Below are 19254 nucleotides of genomic sequence, written 5' to 3' on the forward strand. Positions count from 1 at the left end.
GTTTAATTTTAGTTTTGAACCAGAGAAAGGCTGAGATGATGGCAGCAAATCAGAGCTACTGTGTAATGAGGTCCTAACAAGGCTTGAATTTTTAGCCCAACCAAAAAGACCCAGGCAGGATCATGACCAAAATAGAAACCCCTTGTACCACCACACCTGTCCACGATATTCACTGCATGCTGGGCAGGGGGCATTCTTGTTCCCTGGGGACTTCCCATGGCCGGTGAGCAGCCCATCTCCAGGGCACTGCTTCTACCTCATCACAAAAGCTGTGTGTATCGGAGCAGACAGAGACATGTGGACCCCGGGTACCCTGGGGTAGCATCTCATACCCCATCTCATACACCAAATGTAAAGGAGACTTTACATTTACTTCTACCAGTGCAAGGGGCTCTTCCCTAAGAATAAAGGTGGACTGAAAACTCAGGCAATTGCTGTGAGGCTCTTTAAAAATGCATTTGGAGTCTAACCTAGACCAAGAAATGACTCCTCCTTTCTACTTGTTTTCTTCTTAAGACTCACAAATAGTTTTGGTGATGAGCAGCCTGGGTTAAGAACTACTCTCCAAGAAATAATACAAATTCATTCGTTCAGCCAACAAGACTGAGCACTCTGTGTGCCTGGCAGACTGAGGCACGGAAGAGACAAGGGCGGGTGAGGGAGTCCTGGTGTCTGCATGTATAAAGGCGATGGGGAAAACAGGGGATTTAGGAGTCACAACAGATGGCTTCGGTTTAGTCTGAAAGAAGTTCACAAATGGCTTATAAAGTGTTCCAAGAACCCCAACCACAGAGGTCCAGGTAAGACAGCCTGCTACTGGGCCACGCCCTCTCAGTGGCTGTGCCAGAGAAAGGCCCCTGGTGTTTCTCTGGCAACTTTCAAATACCCACTTCAGGGCTCTGTTTGTGAGAGGTGTAAAAAAGAGTGGGGATGGGGTGGGGTGCTCGGGAACACCTGCTTTGAACACTGTTTGCCATCCGGGAACATGGGGCTCTTTTTCAAGAACACTGCTCCTAGAACCCTCAATTGTACCTGACCACTTGGCAGCCAACAAGGCCAATGGCCACGTGCATGCTGCTAACTGAGCTGCTTCGTCTCGGCTTAACTTCCACCCCTACAGATATGTTGCTGGAACCCGAATCTGAAATAGGTGCAATCACAGAGGCATTTAGGGGCTGGGTGGAGAAGTGGCTACAGAAAAGGGCAGCTAAACTGTGGTTAGATGAAGTCTCCTTTCCAATCATGTCCTGTGAAGACAAAGGGATCTGGAAATCTGCTAATCCAGCCAAAACGGAGGCTACTCCGAGTGCACTCTATCAAATGTCAGCACCATTCCCATCTACTGCTCCTGAAAGGGCACGCCCACAAACCCAGGGTGAGTGTGAGTGTAGCCTGAGCAGATGATGGAAGCAATGCTTGTAGCCGCTTACTGCACAACCCAAGGCCCAGTGGCAACCACGTGGCAAGTGAGGGAGACTGTCAGGGCGGTGAGCAGCAGCAGGGGCCCCACATGGTGCCGCTAGGGTGATCCTCTCATTTCTGTGTCACTGAGACAGAAGCACCAACTGTCGTACGGGACGAAGAAGACAGGATCATTTTCCAGCCCTCCCTACAAAGCTTTTCTTTTTTTTTCTTTTTTTTACAGGGACAGAGAGAGAGTCAGAGAGAGGAATAGACAGGGACAGACAGACAGGAACGGAGAGAGATGAGAAGCATCAATCACCAGTTTTTTTGTTGCAAGACCTTAGTTCTTCATTGATTGCTTTCTCATATGTGCCTTGACCGAAGGCCTTCAGCAGACCGAGTAACCCCTTGCTCAAGCCAGCGACCTTGGGTCCAAGTTGGTGAGCTTTGCTCAAACCAGATGAGCCCGCGCTCAAGCTGGCGACCTCGAGGTCTTGAACCTGGGTCCTTTGTATCCCAGTCTGACACTCTATCCACTGCGTCACCGACTGGTCAGGCCCCACAAAGCTTTCCATGTTTTGGTTAAATACAAGCTTTTGGAGAAAAGCTGAAACCATCAGAATAGTAAAACCAACAGTGCCTACTTATGCTAAACATTTTGGATACATGAACACTTATCCAAGCCCTGGCCAGCTAGCTCAGTGGTAGAGTGTCGGCCCGGCATACGGAAGTCCCAGGTTCAATTCCAAGTCAGGGCACACAAAAGAAGCGCCCATCTGCTTCTCCACCCTTCCCCTCTCCTTTCTATCTGTCTCTCTCTTCCTCTCCCGCAACCAAGATGCCACTGGAGCAAAGTTGGCCCGGGCGCTGAGGATGGCTCTGTGGCCTCTGCCTCAGGCGCTAGAGTGGCTCTGGTTGCAACAGAGCAACACCCCAGATGGGCAGAGCATCGGCTCCTGGTGGGCTTGCTGGGTGGATCCTAGTCGGGCGCATGTGGGAGTCTATCTCTCTGTCTCCTTGCTTCTCACTGCAGAAAATACAAAATACCAAAAACAACAACAAAAAAACACTCATCCACAATAACCTGGTGAGGTAGGTAGGTCCTATTCCTCTCCCTCCTTTATGGATGAAGAAACTGAAGTTCAGAGAGGTTAAGTGGCTTGTTCAATGTAACTCCCAATAAGTGATAGGGCAGAAACACCAACTCTGGCATTCAGACTCTGTGCTTCTTAACCCTAATGAATCCAGGAGAAACAGCAGGACCATTCGGAATGCAGTCCCAAGGATTCCAAGCAGTCTGGCTCCTTGTCTCCCACCTCAGGAGGACTCCCATCTGACCACATTTTTATGGATTTTCCAGATGGGCCCTCCCCTCTCTCAACTAGTCCATTAATTTTAAGTTACTAATTCAGTGGTGAGAAGTAGAGGCAGAGGCCATACGAGACCATGCCCACCAGTCTTGAGAGAGAGAGAGAGAGAGAGAGAGAGAGAGAGAGAGAAACAGAGACCAGTTTCATTTCAGAAAGAAAGAAAGAAGATGGCACTAAGAGGAGGAATAAAGGCAGCCAGCAGCCAGCCCCGCTGTTTCTCTGGGCCCCTTGCCCACTCCTTGGATGAGGGCCGGCAGGCTGGCACCGTCCCGATACCTCGCTGACCACATCTGAAGTCCTCTCAGGGCCTCTGGGAAGGAGGCCAGTCAGAAGGCCACTTATTTGCAGCAAAGCAAACAGAAGCTGTATTTTTCACTCTTTTTCGAATGTCAGCACTCCAGTTAGCAGGGGTGGAGAGGGGTGGGCAGATGCCCATGTTCTAGACAGGCAGCAGCCTCAGAACTGACCCTAGCCCCTGACAAGTTCGTGCTTATTAAATTCTCCTCTTTGTTCTGTTCTCCTCCCCTCCCCAACAGCCAGACACATACACATCACTGTTGACTTTGCATTTCTGAAGAGCACCTCCCCACCAGTTTCCAGATTATAAAACTGTTCCATTAAGATCAAACATTTTCAGGAATGGAGAGCTGCTCTGCCAAACGATGACTCATCGAATTGAATCAAAACACTGTACGAAATTAGAATCCCAAACTTGATTAACTTCATCTGAACCTTTTAATTAACACCAGTTGCTGAAGTCTGGGGAAATGACCCTCACCATTACAGATGACAGGCTGGTGTCCCTGCTCAAGTCCAGGGCCTGCCCAGGCAACACAAAAGGTCAAGTTTGAAAAGGAAAAACCAAGCACCTTTTCATGCATTAGAAGGAAAACCGTGCACATGTGAATAACCACTTCTGCAAAAAGAAGTGAAATCAAACCCAAATTTAATCTGAATCAGAATACCAGATTATTGTTATTACAGGAACTTGGAAAGCAATACTATTAAGCACTGTATTTCTTTTGACAAATACCTTATTGCATTTAAATAGTGATTATGTTTAGCATAATTGCTAAGACCATTGGGGGGAAAGGTAGCATTTTTATAGGAAAAAAAGTGAAGTCAATGTTGTACATTAGCCCCAACTCTACTGCTGTTCCTCAAAACAGTTCAATTAAGGGGAGGAAGAGCCAAATGTATATTCACTGGCACATCCCAACCTACAGAGAGCCCTTCTCCCCAAGCTGGCTCACTCTTGTGGGGCGCTCATTCGGAAAACGTCCTGGAAACCAGCTCTACTTCTTCCAAGAAAGAGAAAAGCAGTTACCTCTTTAGACAACTGCCTATCTGCTAAAGCAAAACACTAGATCTGACATTTAGTCAATTAATCATTCAATACACAAGTACTGAGCACCAATTTTGTGCCAGGCCCTGGGTTGGGCAGGAGAGAGCAAAATGTACACTCTGCCCCTCAGAGCCCTTAGTGAGTGAGGGTGGCAACTCGAAATGGCTTTTACAAGCTAACAAAAGGTGGGAACCAGAAAAGAAGCTCTGAGAGAGTTATGGGATGGAATGGAGCTGTTCCAACGGGCTGGGTTCCCACCATGGGGCAGGACCACCTCCTCTTCACAGCCCCAGATTTGAACAATGCCCCACCACCTCTCACCCTCAGAAGGTTTGCAGGCTGCTGGAGGCCACACTGTGCTTTCTCTGTGCGAAGCCCTTCCTAGGGACCAGCACGCAGCAGAGCACAGCAGTGAGGAGGAGCACATAGGCTGGAGCCCATTTTTTCACTTACTGTCACCTTGGCAAGTGACAATGTCCCTGAGCTTCCTCTATAAAATGGGAATTGTAAAAGCACCTACCTTTTTTTTTAATGTTTATTTTATGGATTTCAGAGACAAAGGGAGAGATAGACAGGAACACTGAAACGTTCTTGTATGTGCCCTGACCGGGGATCGAATCAGCAACCTCTGCACTTTGGGACAATATTCTTTATTTATTTATTTATTTATTTATTTATTTATTTATTCATTTTAGAGAGGAGAGGGAGAGACAGAGAGAGAGAAGGGAGGGAGGAGCTGGAAGCATCAACTCCCACATGTGCCTTGACCAGGCAAGCTCAGGGTTTTGAACCGGCGACCTCAGCACTTCCAGGTCAATGCTTTATCCCACTGCGCCACCACAGGTCAGGCGGGACAATATTCTAACTGACTGAGCTATCCAGTCAAGAGCAAGAGCACCTACCTTACGGAGTTTAAGGATTATGCCTGACCAGGCAGTGGTGCAGTGGATAGAGCGTCAGACTTGGATGCAGAGGACCCAGATTCAAAACCCCAAGGTCGCTGGCTTGAGCCCAGAGGTCACTCGCTCTGCTGTAGCCCCCCAGTCAAAGCATATATGAGAAAGCAATCAATGAACAAATAAGGAGCTGCAACAAATAACTGATGCTTCTTTTTTTTTTTTTTGTATTTTTCTGAAGCTGGAAACGGGGAGAGACTGTCAGACAGACTCCCGCATGCACCCGACCGGGATCCACCCGGCACGCCCACCAGGGGCTACGCTCTGCCCACCAGGGGGCGATGCTCTGCCCCTCCGGGGTGTCGCTCTGCAGCTACCAGAGCCACTCTAGCGCCTGGGGCAGAGGCCAAGGAGCCATCCCCAGTGCCCCGGCCATCTTTGCTCCAATGGAGCCTTGGCTGCGGGAGGGGAAGAGAGAGAGAGAGAGGAAGGGGGGTGGGGGGTGGAGAAGCGAATGGGCGCTTCTCCTATGTGCCCTGGCCGGGAATCGAACCCGGGTCCCCCGCACGCCAGGCCGACGCTCTACCACTAAGCCAACCGGCCAGGGCCATCTGATGCTTATTTCTCTCCTTTACTGTCTGTCCCTACATGTCCCTCTCTCTATCACAAGAAGAAGAAAAAATGATTAAGTGTACTAACCCACATAAAGCACCTAGGTCAGCGCCATGTGCAGTGTAAAAATTCCATAAATGCTGATATTCCAGATCTGTGGCTACTCTTCCCCGCCCTCCATAAACCCAGCCCGCCCACCCCTTAGGGCTAACATACTTGTTCAAGCCGAACTCCCTCACTAACCAAGCTGCCACCACTAACTCATCTGTGAGCTCTGAAAACGACAGTGACCTGGTGAACAAAACTCTCCTCACCCCACTCTCCCTTCATGGCTCTTCACCTCAGTTTGTGATCTGACAGGCATCTGTATATATTCACTTATAAAAACACTTATCTTCTCTGCTAGATGTAAGCTCCGTGGGACAGACACCATATCTATTTTGTTCACTATTACGTGATATCTAATGTGGGTCTGCCCCCCGACAGGCACTGAGAAGGTATCTGTTCCATAGGAAACCTCAATGTTTGGGGAAGGAAGACAAATAGTCACACGGGTGTTGTGTGAGAGGGCTCATGACAAGGTCCTCACAGATCCTAAGCAGGCCTGCTTTTATTAAGTGAATTGAACAGCATTCAAGATACCCAGGATGGATCTGTTTCTTATCAAGTATTTACTTTTTTTAATTTTTAAATTAAAAAAAAATTTTTTTAGATTTTATTTACTGATTTAAAAAGAGGACAGGAAGAGAGAAATGGGGGAGCGAGAACCATCAACTGATAGCAATTGCTTCTCATATATGCCTTGACCAGGGAAGTCCGGGGTTTTGAACTAGAGACCTCAGTGTTCCAGATCGATGCTTGATCCTCTGCATCACCACAGGTCAGGCTTACCAAGTATGTATTTACAAACGAGCTAGACATGGGAATATCCAGCAAAAAACAAAAAGGACACGGTGCACCAAGTACCCTCAGGAGGGAAATAAGACAGGAGTCCAGCTTCTAAGGCCATGCCTGAGATCTAAGGGTGGAGAACAGCCAGCCAACAGGTGTGAGCCCAAATGAGGGATGGAGCTGGACTGGGAAAAAGCATGGTCACTTCAGGAACCCACCATGACTTTGGCTCTCTCAGGCTCCTATCCCTCTCTCTCTCTTTAAAATTTTATTTATTGATTTGAAAGAGAGAGAGAAAGAAACATCGATTTGTTGTTCCACTTATTATGGTTGATTCTTGTATGTGCCCTGACTGGGGATTGAACCTGCAACCCTGGTGTTTGGGAATAATGCTCAAACCAGCTGAGCGAGTCACCCAGGCAGGGTTCAGCCTCTTACCTGTTAAGGCATCTGGTCATTTGCTCATGCTCGGCCCCACAACACTCCTCTTCATTTACCTCACCCTTAGTTTTTCTCTTTGAACCTCGCTGGTGGCTAGGTGGATAAAGCATCATGAGTTCGGCCCCTGGTCAGGGCAGGTATGAGAAGCAATCAATGAGTGCACGCTAAATGGAACTAAGTTAAACAAGCTGATGCGTCTTTCTCCTTCCCTTCCTCTCTCTCGCCAATCAATAAAAAAGTATGTGTATGAATGTATTCATTCATTCATATTTTGTTTATCCACATGTCCTGAGCACCGGCCCTCCCACCCCCACACCCTATGCTGAGCTGTGCTGGGGACCCAGTAGTGACCCAGACAGCGCCAAGCACTGCCCTTGAATGCAGAGCTCAGAATCCAGAGGGCACACTCATAAGCCCGTCTGTCCCCATGGCCACACAGTTCTGTGATCTTTCTCCAGAGCATCAGCTCCAGAGCGGCCTCCCCTAAAGACTTTCTCTAAAATTTACCAAGTCCTGGCCACCCTTTCACCTGCCCAATACAACCCAGTCTATGGCCTCATCACAGATCAGCTCAAAACTGAGAAAGTCGTCTCTCACTATTCATAGCTTACGCTCTTTCTGAAAGAACTTGAGGCAGCCAGGTGAAGCTGTTGATGAGGGAAAGGAGAGTACTATTTCTCAGAAAAGACCTGAAAACAAGATGCTGGTTTTTGCCTTTCAAATTAAAGACCAAGATTACTCAACCTAAGCAAGAAGGCCAGGCCTGCTCTGTCACCCAAAGCTGGTTGAAGTGTGAACACTCAGGAAACCATGTGAATATGGGCTACTGACCATCTTTATAAAAGGTCATGTCCCGCCTGACCAGGTGGTGGTGCAGTGGATAGAGCGTCAGAATGGGATGCGGAAGACCCAGGTTCAAGACCCTGAGGTCGCCAGCTTGAGCACAGACTCAACTGGTTTGAGTGAAAACTCACCAGCTTGAGCCCAAGGTCACTGGCTCAAGCAAAGGGGTTACTCGGTCTGCTGAAGGCCCGTGGTCAAGGCACGTATGAGAAAGCAATCAATAAACAATTAAAGTGTTGCGACACGCAACGAAAAACTAATAATCGATGCTTCTCATCTCTCCATTCCTGTCTGTCTGTCCCTGTCTATCCCTCTGACTCTCTCTCTCTGTAAAAAAAAAAAAAAAAAATCACTGAAAGCAGGGAAAACATCATTTTAAAAAAAAAGGTCATGTCCCTTGGCCAGTGACAGGATTATGCATTGCTATGTTATTTATACTACAGAAAAATCTGGAAATAATCTCACATCCAATAATACTATGGTTACATGATACACCAGGGGTTGGGAATCTTTTTGGCTGAGAGAGCCATGAACACCACATATTTTAAAATGTAATTCCATGAGAGCCATACAACGACTCGTGTATGTTACGTATTATCCAATAAAAATTTGGTGTTGTCCCGGAGGACAGTTGCATGGTTGGCTCCAGCCACCTGCAACCATGAACATGAGCGGTAGGAAATGAATGGACTGTAATACATGAGAATGTTTTATACTTTAATGTTATTATTTTTTTTTATTAAATATTTGTCTGCGAGGCCCTGGCCGGTTGGCTCAGCGGTAGAGCGTCGGCCTGGCGTGCGGGGGACCCGGGTTCGATTCCCGGCCAGGGCATATAGGAGAAGCGCCCATTTGCTTCTCCACCCACCCCCTTCCTCTCTCTCTCTCTCTTCCCCTCCCGCAGCTGAGGCTCCATTGGAGCAAGGATGGCCCGGGCGCTGGGGATGGCTCCTTGGCCTCTGCCCCAGGCGCTAGAGTGGCAGAGCGATGCCCTGGAGGGGCAGAGCATCGCCCCCTGGTGGGCAGAGTGTCGCCCCTGGTGGGCGTGCCGGGTAGATCCCGGTCGGGCGCATGCGGGAGTCTGTCTGACTGTCTCTCCCCGTTTCCAGCTTCAGAAAAATACAAAAATATATATATATATTTGTCTGCGAGCCAGATACAGCCATCAAAAGAGCCACATCCGGCTCACGAGCCATAGGTTCCTGACCTCTGTGATACACTGACAGAATGAATATTATTCAGCTATTAAAAGTATGTTTAAGCAGTTTTTAGTCACTTTGCAACATTTAGTTTCTTAAAAAGGCAAATGTCCTACTCTCAGAATCGGCTCTCATGTAAAAAATAAAACAGAGTAAGATAGGTTTAACTGCTACCATCTCCATTTTAAAGGTGGAAAACTGAGACTTTAGAGAGACTCAAAGGTCATGATGGACTCAAAAGCCACCACACTGGTCACTTCTATGTTATACCCCACCTTTCCTAGGAGCAGAGACCAGATAGAAGACATACTTTATTTATTATTTATTTTTTTAATTTAATTTTTTTTTTTTACAGAGAGAGTGAGTGAGTCAGAGAGAGGGATAGATAGGAACAGAGAGAGATGAGAAGCATCAATCATTAGTTTTTTGTTGCGACACCTTAATTGTTCATTGATTGCTTTCTCATATGTGCCTTGACCATGGCCTTCAGCAGACCGAGTAACCCCTTGCTCAAGCCAGCAACCTTGGGCTCAAGCTGGTGAGCCTTGCTCAAACCAGATGAGCCCACGCTCAAGCCGGCAACCTCAGGGTCTCGAACTTGGGTCCTCCGCATCCCAGTCCAACGCTCTATCCACTGTGCTACTGCCTGGTCAGACATACTTTTTTTATTTTTGTTTTTTGGGTTTTTTTTTTTTGTATTTTTCTGAAGCTGAAAATGGGGAGAGACAGTCAGACAGACTCCCGCATGCGCCCGACCAGGATCCACCCAGCACGTCCACCAGGGGCTACGCTTTGCCCACCAGGGGGCGATGCTCTGCCCCTCCAGGGCATCGTTCTGTCATGACCAGAGCCACTCTAGCGCCTGGGGCAGAGGCCACAGAGCCATCCCCAGCGCCCGGGCCAACTTTGCTTCAATGGAGCCTCAGCTGCGGGAGGGGAAGAGAGAGAGAGGAAGGAGAGAGCGAGGGGTGGAGAAGCAGATGGGCGCTTCTCCTGTGTGCCCTGGCCGGGAATTGAACCCAGGACTCCTGCACGCCAGGCCGACGCTCTACTGCTAAGCCAATCGGCCAGGGTCATACTTTTTTTTTATTTTTAAGATTTCATTTATTGGCCCTGGCCGGTTAGCTCAGTGGCAGAGCGTCGGCCTGGCGTGCAGGAGTCCCGGGTTCGATTCCCGGCCAGGACACACAGGAGAAGCGCCCATCTGCTTCTCCACCCCTCCCCCTCTCCTTCTTCTCTGTCTCTCTCTTCCCCTCCCGCAGCCAGCCGAGGCTCCATTGGAGCAAAGTTGGCCCGGGTGCTGGGGATGGCTCTGTGGCCTCTGCCTCAGGCGCTAGAATGACTCTGATTACGGCAGAGCGATGCCCCGGATGGGCAGAGCATCGCCCCCTGGTGGGCGTGCCAGGTTGATCCCAGTCGGGCGCATGTGGGAGTCTGACTGCCTCCCCGTTTCCAACTTCAAAAAAATGCAAAAAAAAAAAAAAAAGATTTAATTTATTTCTTTTTTAGAGAGTGGAGAGAGAGAAAGAGAAGACAGGAGGAGAAGAATAGGAACCATCAACCTGTAGCAGCTGATTCTCATATGTGCCTTGACCAAGCAAGTCCAAGGTTTCAAACTGGCGACTTCCTCTGTGCCACCATAGGTCAGGCAAGACATGTTTTAATTTTTTTTTTTTTTATGGGAGATGACGGGAGATAGTGAGAAAGACACTCACATGCTCCCTGACCAGGATCTACCTGGCAACCCCAGTCTGGGGCCAATACTCGAATCAACTAAGCTAATCTCAGTGCCTGGGGCTGATGCTCAGACCAACCAACCTATCCTCAGCACCTGGGGCCAAGGCTTGACCAATCACTGGCTCCAACAGGGGAAGAGGGAGAGAAGGGGGAGAGAGGGGGAAAAGCAGATGGTCACTTCTTCTATGTGCCTTTACTGGGAATTGAACCTGGGATAGCTGCAAACCAGGCCAATGTTTAATCCACTGAGCCAACTGGCCTGGGCCAAGACATGCTTATTTTTTAAAAAATCACTTCAAATGAATTTGGTTCCCCACCCCAGAGCCTACAAGTTCGAAATAATGCAAACCATCCATTAAGAAACTGTAGCCACGGCCTGACCAGGTGGTGGCACAGTGGATGGAGCGTCGGACTGGGATGCGGAAGGACCCCAGGTTCGAGACCCTGAGGTTGCGCCAGCTTGAACGCAGGCTCATCTAGCTGAAGCAAAGCTCGCCAGCTTGGACCCAAGGTCACTGGCTCCAGCAAGGGGTTCCTCAGTCTGCTGAAGGCCCACGGTCAAGGCACATATGAGAAAGCAGTCAATGAACAACTAAAGAGTCTCAAGAAAAACTGATGATTGATGCTTCTCATCTCTCTCCGTTCCTGTCTGTCTGTTCCTATCTGTCCCTCTCTTTGTTCCTGTAAGTAAATTAAAAAAAAAAAAAAAAAAAGGGAAACTGTAGCCAGCCCTGACCAGGCTGCTCAATTGGTTAAGAGTGTTGACCTGATACAGTAAGGTTGCGGGTATGACCCAGTCACGGCACAAACAAGAATCAGCCAATAAATACATTAAAAAAGTGAAATAGCCCTGGCCGGTTGGCTTAGCGGTAGAGCGTCGGCCTAGCGTGCGGAGGACCCGGGTTCGATTCCCGGCCAAGGTACACAAGAGAAGTGCCCATTTGCTTCTCCACCCCTCCGCCGCGCTTTCCTCTCTGTCTCTCTCTTCCCCTCCCGCAGCCGAGGCTCCATTGGAGCAAAGATGGCCTGGGCGCTGGGGATGGCTCTGTGGCCTCTGCCTCAGGCGCTAGAGTGGCTCTGGTCGCAACATGGCGACGCCCAGGATGGGCAGAGCATCGCCCCCTGGTGGGCAGAGCATCGCCCCTGGTGGGCGTGCCGGGTGGATCCCGGTCAGGCACATGCGGGAGTCTGTCTGACTGGCTCTCCCTGTTTCCAGCTTCAGAAAAATGGAAAAAGAAAAAAATAAATAAAAAAATAAAAATACGCTTAACAAGCCCTGGCCAGTTGGCTCAGCGGTAGAGCATCAGCCTGGCGCGCGAGGGACCCGGGTTCGATTTCCGGCCAGGGCACATAGGAGAAGCGCCCATTTGCTTCTCTACCCCCCCCCCTCCTTCCTCTCTGTCTCTCTCTTCCCCTCCCGCAGCCAAGGCTCCATTGGAGCAAAGATGGCCCAGGCGTTGGGGATGGCTCCTTGGCCTCTGCCCCAGGCGCTAGAGTGGCTCTGGTTGCGGCAGAGCATCGCCCCCTGGTGGGCAGAGCGTCCCCCTGGTGGACGTGCCGTGTGGATCCCGGTCGGGCGCGTGCGGGAGTCTGTCTGTCTCTCCCCGTTTCCAGCTTCAAAAAAATACCAAAAAAAAAAAAAAAGTGAAATAACAAATTAATGTTTTTCTCTCTTTCTCTCTCTTCCTCTAAAACCAATAAATTAAAAAAATAAAATAAAAGCATGGAGGGTGGAGGGGGTCTGCCCTGGCTGGATAGTTCAGTTGGTTAGAGCATTGTTCTGAAGTGCAGAGGTTGCTGGTTTGAGCACCAGTCAGGGCACAAACAGGAGCAGCTCAATGGTCTTGTCTCTCTCTTTCCCTTCCTCTCTTGATGAAATCAATAAATAAATTTTTAAAAAATTAAAACAAAACAAAAAACAAAAGTAGAGGAGGATGAACACACAATATGGTGTACAGACGTGCTGTAGAATTGGGTACCTGAAACATATATAATTCATGTTAACCAGTGTTACCCCAATAAATAAAAAGAAGTGGAATATTGAAGTCTCTATAAAAAGAAGACCGCAGTCAAATGTTCTATTTCTCCTTCAAAAAATGTCAAGTGATTCCTAAGCTTGACTCTCACCTTTAAAGTGGAGCATTCTGAGTAGTATGAAAAGCTTGTAATTTTCAATAAGAAGGGGACAAAAAACTTCTAAAAGGCAGAGACAAATTATGTAGAGGACAAGTACAGAGTTCCATGGACCTGTCATCACATGGCCCCTCGTCAGTCAGCCTGGCCAACTGCACCCCCTACTCACACAGCAAGTCTGACAGAGCCCTCCACATTCAGACCCACCCTGCCTGGTCACAAGCAGCAGGGAGACAGGGTCTTTTCTCCAGCCCAGCACTTGAGTGGCACATGACCTTGACTCTGGGCATCTGCTGCTCTCTGCCAACAGCTCTCACCGAGGGAAGATGGCACAGGACATTCCCGTGACTGTTGTCTGACAGAGAAAAGATGTGAGGCTTTAAACAAGAATTGCAGCTGGGCTTGGGGCCCAAGAGCTGCCCAAACAGGCTAATGCCAAGGGTGGGGGAGATGTGGGCCTGCAAAGAAAAAACAAGGCAGGTTGCTGACAATGTTGCCCATTATTGCAATCTGGTCTCGGTGGGCCTTAGTTTCCCATCTGCAAAAGTGGAATAAGAAAATGTCACAAGGCTCTTGTGAAACCCAGATTTTTAAAAATGGACATAATGCTATCATTAGTAATGCTAACAATCAATATCTGGGGATGGTGAGACATGCAGTGTTAGTTGATGCATCAACACTTTCTAGATGCAGCAAACCTGGACACATGACTTCGCCTCTACACAACTCAATTTCTTCTTGAGAAAATGGGATGATCACAGTGAGATCTGCTCTCAGGGTGCAGTGAAGATTTAATGTGATCATGATGCACATAAAGCACTTTATCAACAATTATTAATGCACAACATGTGCCAGACCTTCCTTCAATCCCTGTGCCCTGTGAGGGAGCCGTAGGGCTGTGCCCGTTTCTCAGACTGAGGAGTGCTGCAGGTGCTAACCCAGTAGTTGCTCTTACAAGACTCTAACCTGATGACTGAAACGCGCTTACCTCTGCTCTCCCCCCTCAGCTCTCCTCTCTGCACAACAACGTCTCCTTCTCTTCTGAATGACTGTGTTCTGTCTTCTCTACCAGTGATACGGCAGTGGCACCAAACAAACAAACCCCCCCCAAACCCACTGCTTTTTCTTTCTCCCTCTCTACAAATCATGTATTTTTTTAAACATTGTGGTCACGACAGCAGCAAATCAACAGTGCTCAGCCACTGCCCCACTATCAGAACCCATTTCCCTGTGGCTGTCACCTTCTCAGTATAGGTCCTGTCATTGCGGGACACCAAAAACCCCCTGGGGAGCACCAGGTCCAAACACTGATGGCTGCTTGTGGCCTGGTTTACAAAGGTTACAAGTTCTAAAACAGGGGTCCCCAAACTATGGCCCGCGGGCTGCATGCGGCCCCAAGGCCATTTATCCGGCCCCCGCTGCACTTCCGGAAGGGGCACCTCTTTCATTGGTGGTCAGTGAGAGGAGCATAGTTCCCATTGAAATACTGGTCAGTTTGTTGATTTAAATTTACTTGTTCTTTATTTTAAATATTGTATTTGTTTCCGTTTTGTTTTTTTACTTTAAAATAAGATATATGCATAGGGATTTGTTCATAGTTTTTTTTATAGTCCGGCCCTCCAACGGTCTGAGGGACAGTGAACTGGCCCCTGTGTAAAAAGTTTGGGGACCCCTGTTCTAAAATAAGACGTTCCTTCTGAAGAGAACTGATCATCAAATCAAGCTGAGGTCTAGAGACAAAGTCAATTTAAAAAAATCATAAAAACAGGGAAGCTGGGACTATGATGGAGGCAAGGAGAAGAGAAGGAATCAAGGAAAAAGTTTTCTCAGGTCTATCTGTAATAATAAAAAAATACAAAGTGTCCATCTTTAGAAAACCTTGCAAATAGAATCCATGTAGTGATGAGGTATAAAATATTAGAAAGTTCTGGAGGAATACATAAGAAATGGCAGTTTCCTCTGAGGTATCTGAGTATCTTACTAAAAAGATGTCGGGTTTTTAAAACTGATTTTAGAGAGAGGAGAGAGAGAGAGAGAGAGAGAGAGAGAGAGAGAGAGATATGGAGGTAGTGGAAAGCATCAACTTGTAGTTGCTTTTCGTATCTGCCTTGATTGGGCAAGTCTGGGGCTTTTGAACCAGCGACCTCAGGTTTCCAATTCGACCTATCCACCACGTCACCACAGGTCAAAAGTGTCTTACTTTTACAACTTAAAAAAGGAAGAAAATACAACTTTTTCTAAGGCTCTCCTCAAATAAAGCCACAAGTTAAGAACTGCCAAAAGTCTCCAAACTTGGGACAGGCGATCCCATTAATCAGTCACCCCATATCTGCCAACCCCCCTGCTCTGCTTCAGGCCTGTGCTGGGTAGTCAAGAGACAAGGGAGCTGTGGTCCCTGCCCTCAGGTCGGCTCTGCCGTCCAGAGGGTAGGACAGGGTTATAAAGGAAGGAAACTCAACTCACATAAGTGAGTTAGGCTACCGAGGTAACATCAGATCTGAGCAGTGAGGACAAAGGGAAGGGCCAAAGCAGGTATCCCAGGCAGAAGGAATAGAAATGTGTGTATGAACAAGAGAGTGACAGCATGGAATGATAGATGTCTAGGGGACAACTAGTAGTTCAATAGTAGGGTAGGGCTCAAGGAGGGAACTAGGTAATAGAAGGAGAAAAGGAGATCATCTGGCCCCATGTCTGGGATGCTAATCCAGGAAGTCTAGCAAAAGAGAATCATGGGAGGGCTTCAGTTTTTCAATAGATTAGTCTGGTGAAAGAAAATGGAAAAGGACGAGATCTAACAGCAGAGGGCAGCGGGGAGGCTGGTAAAGGGGCCAAGTCTCTGATGAAGGCGGATGGTGGGAGGCAATCCTCTGGGAGAACTCTTGGGCCTATGAATACGGAGAACAGAAGTGTCTAGGCTGAACTCCAGAGTGCCACAGAGGGTCCCTGTCTGGGGCTCTAGGTGAAAGGAGCTGTCAATCAAGTTCCTGAATTTGACTAATGCTCTGCTGAAGAGGAAGTTACAAATTAGTTGGAATAAAACTAAGAAACAGCTCACTTTGGGAGCACCGGTTTCCAACACAGTATTGCAGGCCAAGGTGTACATAGGCAACGCATTAGGTCATTTCATGACTTATCTTTAATCCTTATCCTTAATCCAACCCACAACCAACAGTGGGGCTCAGAAGGGGAAAGTGATCCATCAGAAGCCACCACCAGATGTCCTCTGCCCCTCTAAAACCTGCCTCCAAGCCACAATTTGTATTCCTACAAAGGTCTTGCCCAGCTCTAGACAAAAACTGAAGGGCGTTTGCAGTTGGAAAGTTGTTTATATGCAAATACTCCACCTGCACTGGGCCTAACCCTACTTGTATGCCAAGGGAAAGGCCTTCTGCAGAGCAAGAGCCCAAAGTGGAGGCAACACCACCCTTGCTCAGCAGTGTGGTAGTCGTATGCACTGTCTCTGGTCTGATTCAAGGTTTTGCTGTTCTCGCTCCTGAGGTGTGGGAGTTCTCCCACAGCAGAAGTCTCTCAGTACCCTAGTAAGTCTGGGGGGAACCTACAGGGATCCTTTCTGAAAAAATTGTACACAAAGAATACCAGATTAATGACCTGGTCTGTTGGCTCAGTGGTAGAGCACTGGCCTGGCATGTGGGTGTCCTGGGTTCAATTCCTGGTCAGGGCACACAGAAGTGACCACCTCCTCCACCTCTTCCCCTTCTCTTTGTATTCTCCTCCCACCACCATAGCTAGATCAATTCGAGTGAGCTGGCCCTGGGTGCTGAGGATGGCTCCCTGGCCTCTGCCTCAGGCACTAAAAAATGGCTCCATTGTTGAGCAATGGAGCAACAGCCCCAGAAGGACAGAGCATTGCCCCCTAGTGGGCTTGACAGGTGGATCCCAGTTGGGACGCATGTGGGAGTCTGTCACTGCTTTTCCTCTCTCACTTAAAAACAAAAACAACCACACCTGACCAGGCAGTGGCACAGTGGATAGAGTACTGGACTGTGATGCAGAAGACCCAGGTTCAAAACCCTAAGGTTGCCAGCTTAAATGCGGGCTCATCCAGCTTAAACGCAGGATAATAAACATGACCCCATGGTCACTGGCTTGAGCAAGGGGTCACTCGCTCTACTGCAGCCTTTCCCCGCCCTGAGACTAAGGAGCTGCAATGAAGAATTGATGCTTCTCATCTCTCTCCCTTCTAGTCTATCTATATCTGTCCCACTCTGTCTCTTTGTCACAACTCCCCCCCAAAAACAAACAAACAAAAAAAACCCCAAAACAAACAAAAAAAACAGATTAAGACCTCCCTACCATCTGAAGAGATAAGGATGCACTGTTAGACGTGTTCCCTTCCTATGGACCCAGCACAGATCAAAAAGCCCTTTGCAGGTATTATTCAACCAGTCATCAAATATAAAGGTCTTTCCAGGCACTGAGAACTGGTTTTTTTTGTTTTTTTTTGTTGTTGTTGTTCAATTTTATGTTGAGAGGTTGCCGGTTTGATTCCCGGTCAGGAGACATATAAGAACAGATCAATGTTCCTGTCTCTCTCTCTGTGCTTCTCTTACAAGAATTCATACATACATACAATTTTATGATAAAATAATTTTAGACTTACAGAAAAACTGTGCACAGAATTCCAACATAACTGCACCTGGACTCCCCAAATGTTGATACCCTCCCATCTCTGTCAGTATTTCTTCATATCCATACACACACATTATTTCCTGAATGATATGAAATTTGTCGCTAAATACTTGTGTATTTCCAAGCAAGAATATTCTCTTACATAGCTAAAATATAATTATCAAAAAAATTGCCCTGACTGAATAGCTCAGTTGGTTAAAGAATTGTCCCGATACATCAAAGTTATGGGTTTGATCCCTGTTCAGGGCACATATAGTAACAGATCAATATTTCTGTCCTTCCCCACCCCTTTCTCTAAAATCAATCAATAAAAATTTTATAAAAAACGAATCAACCAGCCTTGGTTGGTTGGCTTAGCAGTAGAGTGTCAGCCTGGCATGTAGAAGTCCCAGGTTCAATTCCTGGTCAGGGCATACAGGAGAAGTGACCAGCTGCTTTTACACCCCTCCCTCTCTCTCTTCTCTCTCTCCTCCCCTTCCACAGCCATGGCTCTAACTTTCCAGTAAGTTGGCCCCAGGGACTAGGATGGCTCCATGGCCTTGCCTCAGGTGCTAAAATAGCTTGGCAGCTGAGCAACGGGAGCAAGGCCCCAGATGGGCAAAACATTACTGGGTAAGAGGCTTGCTGGGTGGATCCCAGTCAGGATGCATTTAGGAGCCTATCTCTCTGCCTCCTGCTTCTTAATATTAAAAAATAACAATAAATCTACCAACGAAGGTATAAATATATGTAACAGCAAATCAATGTTTCTTTCCCTACCCCTTCCTCTCTCTCTAAAATAAATGTTATAAAATTTATATTGACAGAACACTATCAGCTAAATGTACAGACCTTCATCAAATTTTACCAACTATTCTACTAATGCCCTTGAGAGCAAAGTCTATGGAAAAACTAAGTGAAACAAGTTGATCCTTCTCACCCCTCCCTTTCTCTCTCTCTCTCTCTCTCTCTCTCTCTCTCTCTCTCATCAATGAAAATTTTTTTAAAAAAGAAAAAGAGGCCTTGGCCGGTTGGCTCAGCGATAGAGCGTCGGCCTGGCGTGCGGGGGACCGGGGTTTGATTCCCGGCCAGGGCACATAGGAGAAGCGCCCATTTGCTTCTCCACCCCCCCCCCCCTTCCTCTCTGTCTCTCTCTTCCCCTCCCGCAGCCAAGGCTCCATTGGAGCAAAGATGGCCTGGGCATTGGGGATGGCTCCTTGGCCTCTGCCCCAGGCACTAGAGTGGCTCTGGTCGTGGCAGAGCAACGCCCCGGAGGGGCAGAGCATCGCCCCCTGGTGGGCAGAGCGTCACCCCCGGTGGGCGTGCTGGGTGGATCCTGGTCAGGCGCATGTGGGAGTCTGTCTGATTGTCCCTCCCCGTTTCCAGCTTCAGAAAAATACAAAAAAAAAAAAAAAAAAAAGAAAAGAAAAGGAAAAAAAATCTTCCCAGCTTTCGAATTCAATCCAGGATTCTACATGCCATTTCATTATCACATCTCTTTATTCTCCTTTAATTGGGAATGGGGTTCCTCAGTCCTTCAGGATACTTTTGAAGATTACAGGCCATTTTTAAAATAGATTTTCTTTAATTTGTATGATGTTCCCTCATAATGAGATTCCAACTGCCCACCCTGAACGGGAAATCCTGCATGGTGCCCTTTCTCAGTGCATCCTATTGGCAGGTATGAGATCTGTCTGTCCTGTGCCTGGAATGCTAACTTTGGTCTCTTGGTTGAGGAACAACGCTTCCAGGGT

General features: G+C 47.9%; 1 protein-coding gene across 2 annotated transcripts in view; it reads right to left on the reverse strand.

Moving 5' to 3' along the window:
• The window catches only part of SAE1 (SUMO1 activating enzyme subunit 1), a 98592-nt gene that overhangs the window by 18768 nt on the left and 60570 nt on the right, over window positions 1-19254 (reverse strand). The window lies entirely within an intron of this gene.

The sequence above is a fragment of the Saccopteryx bilineata genome, chromosome 3 (assembly GCF_036850765.1).
Source record: "Saccopteryx bilineata isolate mSacBil1 chromosome 3, mSacBil1_pri_phased_curated, whole genome shotgun sequence".
Taxonomy (NCBI): Eukaryota; Metazoa; Chordata; class Mammalia; order Chiroptera; family Emballonuridae; genus Saccopteryx; species Saccopteryx bilineata.